The following is an 8,946-nucleotide window of genomic DNA, read 5'->3' on the forward strand; positions in this document are numbered from 1 at the left end:
CCGACCCTAAATCTATGAAACTATGAAACTATGAAACCTCAAGGTACCAGGTGTGGCTCATGAACGCTGAGATGGTGGGATGAATGGAGCATCCCATGGGAGCACAGGGGGAGGTGTCCCCCACGCACTCAGCGGTGGACCCAGAAGTGGACCGGAAATACTTCTGTGGGACACTCCATCTGGCCCACCATCTCAACAGTCACGAGCTGTCCCTAGTACCTTAATGTACATAGAAAAAACATCAAGCTGTGTCTATGGCTGAATCATCGAATCTCTCTGAATTGCTCCAAATCAAATTGGAGGCTTCCAAGTCAAGTTGGAGAGATTAATGGGTCTCCTGGTTTGATTTAGATTCAGAGATTTGGCTGCTGTATTGGGCTGAATTGCCTCTGAATTGAACCAAAGCTTTGCACAGCCCTACTAGCCAATTATTTACTCAGCTTCCTGGGCAGGTTAGGCTGCTCACACTGAGCTCTTTGCTAATGCAGGTGAATTGCTGGTAGACTTTGAGCTGGCTAATTTACAGCAAGCTCTGGCATGTCTGCATGAGCTGCAGTCATAGTAGTGACCGCAGTGTAGTCCATTGTGTTTGTCTGAGAGACCAGATTTCAGGTAATTTAAAAAAAAAAATTCACAGATCCTTCAAGTCTTTCCTGCCTTTTCATATTTTCTGTGTTCTGTATTTTTTACTGGTATGTTACAAAAAAGTGGATGAGACTTCCTGCTTTTTGGCTGCATGCTAACAAATTAGGACCATACCTCTGTGGGACATTTTTGTAGGCTTTAGGTATCTTATTCAATAACCCAAACCCCAGGGTGACACTGAATGTTCTCTATACAGGTATGTTTAAATAATTTACCCTTTCCTGTTTAGGATCTCTCCCAGTATACACCTGTGAAAACCCATTCATAGTCTGACTAATACCCAATGCAATGGAATGAACGCTACTATATTTTTAATGAAATCAAGCTAATTTTATTTACTTTTTCTCTGATCCATCTATTCCTCAGATTTATGACAAAATATAAGCTAGGAAAGCAGTGAATATATATATTGTGGTAATAGTTTTAAAGATTTAAATGAAATGGCCTTTAAGGTTTGTTTGGCTTCAAGCACCAGGAAAAATATCAGTAGCAAATTTCTTAATCTTTTATAGGTAGATATTTTAGTGTCTAGCTCCAGTATCTGGCCGGGTGACTCAAAGCAAGAAAATCAAAAAGACCTGGAGGTATGAGAAGCAAAAATATTTTTTGGAACCTATCAGGCAGAGTCTGCCCAAACAGCAAGGTAGCTTTTAAAGCAAATGCCAGAAATGCCAAGATGACAGTTTTGCCCAAGCAGTAGGGAAGGAATGTGAGCAAAATCACACAGCAGCTGCAGCAACCACTGTAAACTTCTGCATTAAACACTTGTAAATTTTTCTCAGAGGCTGATCCAAATATCCTTGAATCCAAATGGTCTTTGAAAAAAAAGTCCCCCCAAACTGACAAAGAACATTCAGTGTGAATCTGTTAGAAGCACTGCTATTGTGGACAAGTACCAGTGGCAAATATTGTTTTTTTCTCTGATTTTCTCTGCTAGCTTAGTGACAGTTTGAACAGCACAGGAGGGAATCCTTTAAAATACTTCTGTGTGATAAGAACACAAGATTTATTCAAATCCTTTTCCAAAGAATTTAATTATTTTGTCTGGCTTCATTGTCTAAGTGCCAGATCCAGTACCCACTGAAGTTTTGAAAAGACTCTCATTGACTTTTGTGAGCATCGGATTAGGCAGTATCCTTATGCCAGGTTTTTACACTTACACACGTGGCTATACAGTTTCGGTAACCCCATGCCAAGCATCCAACAGCGTGCCTCATATCAAGGCAACCAAAGTGTCATCAAATGCCCTTGAGATTTGAATAGACACTTGCCTACCTACAACAAATGAAGACTTCCAGGTTTAATATATTTTGCATTCAGTTCTATTGTGTTATTAAATAGCCTAGCCCTTATCGGCAACTGGAGAAGTTTTGATGGGAGTAATTTATTGCACCCCTCAGTTTCCAGTTCTCAGAGCCCTCCATTTTTGTGCTTCTTTTGAGACTGACTTTGGTTGCCCATAAGCTAGGTGTTCTTCTTAGCATCTGCAGCTGGTCCAATTTTAGCTCTCCTGCCAAATTCAATTTTCAAGTAGGAATTCATCTGACATCTCCTGAGGCCTTAGCTTGTCTGATTGTAATTCACTTCTTATACAGTTATGCAGCAGTCCTGCCAGCAAGATGTGAAAAAATAGCTCATAGCTGTGGACTAGCACATATTTGAAATCTAGACACCCTCCTGAAGATACAACCAAAGGTTGTTTAAAAAAAATGAACTAAATAATTTTGTTTTTCATATCAGCTCTACAAATTGCTTAGGTTAATAACATATCAGAAGAGACACTGTAGTACTGAGGAGACTTTCACATGTTTTAGTCCATGTTAGAAATCCATCTAGCTTTCAGAAGATTTTACATTTTTTCCTGAGAGTGTTTGCTAATGATGAAAGCTTATACCACTCTTTCCCTTCCAGTTCTGTAGCAAAATTGTAAATCAATTTCTGACAATACGTTAATTTTTATTAGAGCAGAGTGTGATATAATTAAGAGATTAGGACTGTCTTGTGGCAGCTACCAGAAAACAATCTGAGATAGGACTTCTGAAGACCTTAATCCATAGCTAAACCCCAGATATCCTCAATACTGTCACTGAACATATAGAAGAATACTTACAAAGTGCTTTCATTTCATTCTTCTTCCCTAAAATTGGCCCATTGTGAAGGTCTTCTAAATGTCATGTCCCACATTATTTTTAATTATGTTTTTATAACCAAATCCTCAGTTGACGAAAGTATTTTGTTTACAGAAGAAGAGAAATAGGAAAAATGGTAATTACATAGCCAAGAGGAGAGGAATGAAAGGCTTTGATATATTAACTGTCTCTTTAATAGAAAAAGGATAAAGCCTCCATTAGCAAATCCTAGAGGGCTTTCCTAGACAAATTTAACTTTTATGTGTTAAAGAAATAAGACTGAACAAACAAGAAGGAAAGGGCAAAAAGTTAAAGAGTATTTGTACGGGAGATCAGGTATCCTGCGTGTCTGGAATACCAGGTTTTCAGTGTCTGACCACAAGGTTGATTCCTGTTCCCCTTTCCCATAGAGATCTGTACTTTTGATGAGCTCTTCATGATGTTATTTTTTTCCTGGAGAGATGGCAACAATCCCAGTTTGAAGACTTATATAAAAGATGTCCAATGAACTAACAATATTTAACTGCTTTTCATGTTTATTGAAGACTTCCAGTGGCTGACACAGGGATTATGGATTCTCTACAGTAGACCTTTTGCCTCTACTTACGTAACAATTTCAAAGGCTGCTAATCAGGAGACTATAGAAAAGCAGCAGCGCATTGAAAAACAACTTTAAGTTCCAATTCAGCTGGCTATTTAACTGCAAGTATTTAAGTCAATACTATGTGGTTGACTTAACTACATAGTAGTCACATGGTATAAACACATGCTTAAAGGGATTGCCTTATCCTTTATGCCCCACTGTGATTCCTTAGGTCAGCCGAGATAAACCTCCTACAAGTACCACAGTATGCCAAGTCTGCTAGGCAAAAATACTTAGGAAGTCAGTCTCCGCAGTTGCTCCTCAGTGCTGGAACTCCCTCCCATTTTGAGGCTTTCCAGAGTCTGAGCCTGGGCATCTTTCAGAAGCACCATGAGAACTTCCTATTGGGGCAGGAGTTTACCAAACGAAGCCAGGAGGAGTTGCTGTTTGGGATATCTCTGTTTTATCTTGATGTTCCAGTTCCTTTTCAAGTTGTTTTTGTTCTTTTCTTGCTCTCCTGTTTTTAAATTGTTCTATTTTCTTACTGTAAGCTGTCCTTAGTTTTTGTTGGGAAGGACAGAATGTAAATCTAATAGGTTAATAAATTAATATAAAGTTGTGTTCCTACTTAAGTTGTTTACTTAATTGAAGGAATAAAATGATCCTTTTGGTCTTTGTCCTGAGTTTTAAAAAGATCTTACAATTTTTGTTAGCCAAGCTTTTTTTTTTTGTAAACAACCTGCAGATCTATGCCTCTAAATCAGCTATGATGTAGGTAGTGCTTTCAACAACTACGGTTAAAGTACCTGGGATTAATTTCTACCTGCTTCTTATCTCAGATATAGTGTTATGAAGGTGGAATAATATCCATTGCTATATTATCACCTGCTCTAAAGCCAGTTTAGAGGCTGTTGTGGTCTTGGTTACAAGTTTGTAAATGTAGTTCACCTTTTTTGACTCCAGACTCATTACAGTGTAACTGAGATTACATCCCATAGGACACTGGAACTCTTATACTGGATAAAATGAATGGCCCATATAGCCCAGTATCCTTCCTTCAAGACTGACTTGTATTTCAGTGGAAGCTATAAGAAATCCTACATAGACAACTGGGCAATAGTATGCCTATTGTGAACTTTCTTCCTCACTTCAGGCAGTTAGTGGTTAGCTGCAAGAGACTCACCATCCCATTTTTAAAATGACTTTCCCTTTATTGCTGGTTAAATTAATATAGCTCCAGGAGTTCCATGAGGCTACTTTGGATACTGCTGTTTTGGGTCTTATTTGACACACGTGATCTTTGAGCTACAAATTTCAGTCCCTGGGTCTTGCCCCTCTTACCATCAAATAGCCACATTTTCTTTAGGAAGTTGATATTTTACTGGGCAGTGGAAAGAGTAGGAGTGGATTTGGGCAGTTTTTCAAACAATTATTATATCTGGCAGATGGAGCCTTGCAAAATCTTTGATTAAAAACTTGAAAGCAGGAGACAACTTGGATTTTCCAACAACAAAATATTTATGTATGCAAGACATATAACTAAACAGCACCATGGTTCATTGTTTCAGTCCCTTAGGTCCCAAGGCAAGGGATGTCTGAAATGTTACTATTCCATTTCCATCTGCTTGCTGAGTCCATCATGCGCAGAGTGGTGGTTCTCCTAAAGCTGCCTTCTGTGGGCTGCAGCTGTGTCCTCAAGAATCCACTTGGGTACAGTGTGTTTTGGGGAGGTTCAATGGTCTTAAATACAAGTTTAACCAATTGCAAAAGTGGCAATTTTTTATTAGGGACAGGCCACGGTGCTAATATGTTAATTTATGATTTGTCCGTCATCTGCTATCACTTTTGTGTTTATTATTTGAATTTTGATTGCTCAATCATCCATGCAAGATTTTATCCTTTTCCTTTCACAGGGCAAGTAGCAGTTATTGTATAATTTAAAAATGTCTGGCCAAATATGTGCTGGCATCGGGGTTCCTTTGATTCAAATGGCCCTGAAAACCTCCATTTTGTTGTGGAGAAGAACAGAACAAATAATGTTTAACTACCTATGAAATGAGAGAGACAGTTAGCCTTGTTAGTCTGAAGTCAGACACAAGACAGGGCAGAACGGCAGTTTAGAGCAGTGATTCGTAGGAGGTTAGGGAGAGGTGAGATCACGTTAAAAATGGCTGCCCGATCTAACTTAATTCACCCATGTGTGGACCTTACACCTAACCTCCCCATACATCTATATTTAGCATTTGTACCCAGAAACTACTGTTGAGTGGCTAGGCCTGTGCATTAGGGCACTGGACAATGCACTTTGCGAGAAAAAAAATAGCATCATTCTAGATCTGTCAGAGCTCATATCCATGAATTTTACTAAAACCAGCATCACTTTTCTCAATGCTCTCTCTTCATTAGGTTTCCTTTCCTATGCTTAGTGTAGAACCATAGGCAAATGAGACAAAAGCCCAGAACAATGCTACTGGAGACAATATATTTATGCTGCTTATAACAGACATGACTTTGTCCTATAGTGGGTTAAAGCATCTAAGCAGCACGATTTATTGCCTCTGTTGTTCCATCTTAAAGTGCAGGTCATCCTCAAGCAGGAGCTGTGTTTCTAAATGTTTCATATACTGGCAGTACCTTTGAATAACATTAAAAGGAATCAACAGTACTTATACATTACATTAAAATATGATTCTTCATTTCAAGCTATTAACAATGTAAAATAGACCCATTAAGATTGTGTCTTTGTTTTTGTCTTCTGTAGATTGTATAAGAATGGTTAAAATAGGATTTATGTAAATCAAATAATTGGCATTTCTAGTAACAGGCTAAATTAATTCAAAATCATGACAATTGTTTTGACACATCATCTCCTTGTGTTTCTGAACATTGTACTAATGTCTTTAGCTTTGTTATGCAGTGCACCTGGGTGTGCTGCTGAGGTCATTAAACAAATATGTGAACTGCCTATTTTCAAATTAATAGCACATGCACTCAATCTTTAGGCTCCTGGGCATAAGTTCAAACATATAGAGATATAAAAGTTGTATGATTTACTGGACCTTTCATAGCCTGAAATGATTAATAGTCTGATTTACTAGTTCTTCTTTTCCTGCTGAAACAAACAAAAAAACCCAACAAACAAAAAAAAATTAAGGGAAAAAGCAGAGAAGACATTCATTCAAAATGTATTCATTCTATTGCTAAGTACAAAATTGATACTGTAGTGAAATGATTTTAGAACTTAGCCTTTTGGTTCATCTTGTATGTGTCAATGAACAAAGCTGTACACTAACCTGCATGTCTAATTTGCTTATAACAAACTAAATTTAGAGATCAGAAGGCAATATTTTATAGTTAGGGTGGCCAAAATTTGGAACCAACTTCCCAGGGAAGTGGTCCTCGCTCCTACCTTGGGCAAATTCAAGAGGAGGTTGGATGATCACCTGTCTGGGGTCTTGTGAACCCAGCATTCATTCCTGCCTGTGGCAGGGGGTCAGCTAGATGATCTGTTCAGGTCCCTCCTGACCCTAGCTACTATGAACCTATGAACCTATGAAATTGCATCTATATATGAATAGGAATTTTTTTTTTTTTTAATGATGGCCCTAATTTGAATTTAATGGAAATGTTATATCTAGATGGCCGAAAGTGTTTTTTGGGTGCAATTAAAAAAAAAATCAATCCATTGTGAGGCCATTAGTACTTAAGATTTAGCACTGGATAAAACCATGTGATGCTAATCAGTGAATAGCAAAAGATTGAATGCCAGGCTCGAAGTTTGGAAACTGATGCTTTTACTGTAGCAGGATGATCATTATGAGAAAGAGATGGTATTTAAAGGCAAAATTCTGTTGTAGTTGTTCTGTTGTAGTTTTTACAGACCTTAGTTCAAGTAGATGGTAGCTTGCCCAGAGCCATAGAGGATTTATTGTGAAAAAAGCAGAGGCAAGAGTGAAGGTACTTTTTTGATAGGAAATGGAAATAAGGCCAGTCTGAGTAGCAGTAAGGAGGGCTGGGTTCATGGTCAATTAGTGCAACTGGAGGGTCAGAACTTGCTAGATCTTCCATCATGTTATGAATCCTTTAAATTAATTTCAAGTTAACTCCATTAGTCTAGACAATAAGTAACAACGTTTGGAATCAGAGGTAATGATTAGGGGTGTGCAAAACAGGTCGTATTTGATTTGTATTCAGATTTGGCCTGAATGGGGGACACTGATTTGATTCGTTGATTCAGATTACTGTCCCTGACTCGATTCGGCCGAATCTGAATCTGAAGATTTGATGCTGATTTGGAGAATCAGCAATTCGGCCATAGACACAGCTTTAAATGCTTTTTCTATATACCTCCAAGTACCAGGAGCGGCTTGTGAATGCTGCAATGCTAGGGCAGATGTAGCATCCCACCCCCAAGTGCTCAGGAGCAAACCCAGAATTGGACTGGAAGTACTTCCGGTCCACTTCCAGTTCCGCCACCAAGCACACCAGGGGCTCCCCCACACCCCCCTGGCTTGACAGTCAGCCATGGGGGAATCCCAGGTGCCCCTCTGGACCCAGGAGGCACCAGTCACCGAGCCAGGGGGATGCAGGGCAGGGGGGCCCTGCACACTCCCCAGTGGACCCAGAGGTTGACCAGAAGTGCTTCTGGTCCACTTCTGGGTCTGCTGCTGAGCACCCTGGGGAGCCCCCCATGCTCCTGTGGGATGCTCCATCCACCCCACCATTGCAGCATTCATGAGCCATGCCTGGTACCTTGAGGTATGTAGAAAAAACATTTAGAGTTGTGTCTATATCTGAATTTTCGAATCTTTCTGAATCTCTCTGAATCGATTCGGAAGGTTCTGATTGGATTCGGAGAGATTAACGGGTCTCCTGACTCAATTAGGATTCAGGGATTTGTTCACCAAATCAGGTCAGATCTCCACTGAATCGAATCAGGGACTGAAGCTTCGCACAGCCCTAGTAACAATATGTAGGATGGATAAAAGTAACCAGCGAGAGAAAAATAAGTGGCTGAATATGGACTTAGGTGCTGTATTAGAGTAGTGTAAGAGTGATGTTGCAGCTGTGATTGTCCAAAACTTATATGAAAGGGAAGAATTTCTTAGGGAGAGGTTTTTTGTTTTTATTGGACCAACTATGGAGCAGTGGTAAAGTTAGACAGGCTTTCAAATGTAAGACCTGATGAAGAATGTTTTGCATTTGAAAGTACATAGTTGGTCCAATAAAAGATATAATCCTAAGAAATTCTGCTTTGCTCCTTTGAGATGGTGCAAGAGACATGTGAAGGAATGAGAAAAAGTTCCCCGTGCTGCAGATTTGCAGTACAGGGGCAAAATTAGACCCCCAGGGGTCAAAAAACCCTGCAGAATTAAGAAGTGGGGCAGGGCACAGTCCTGGACAACCGGAGGCTTCAGAACCAGGGCAACTGGAGGCTGGGTCCTCCACAGAGATGCTCTGGCTGCCAGAGCATTTCTATGGTTAGCTCTCACCCTGGTGCTGAAGCATAGCGCTGTGCAGGGCAGGCAGCATGCCAGCAGGGAGCTGATCCTGTACCCAGGCTCCACTGCAGGAAAGTAAGGGTGCAGG

Source organism: Gavialis gangeticus, unplaced genomic scaffold (assembly GCF_001723915.1).
Source record: "Gavialis gangeticus isolate Ggan-Ray unplaced genomic scaffold, GavGan_comp1, whole genome shotgun sequence".
NCBI classification, from domain to species: domain Eukaryota; kingdom Metazoa; phylum Chordata; order Crocodylia; family Gavialidae; genus Gavialis; species Gavialis gangeticus.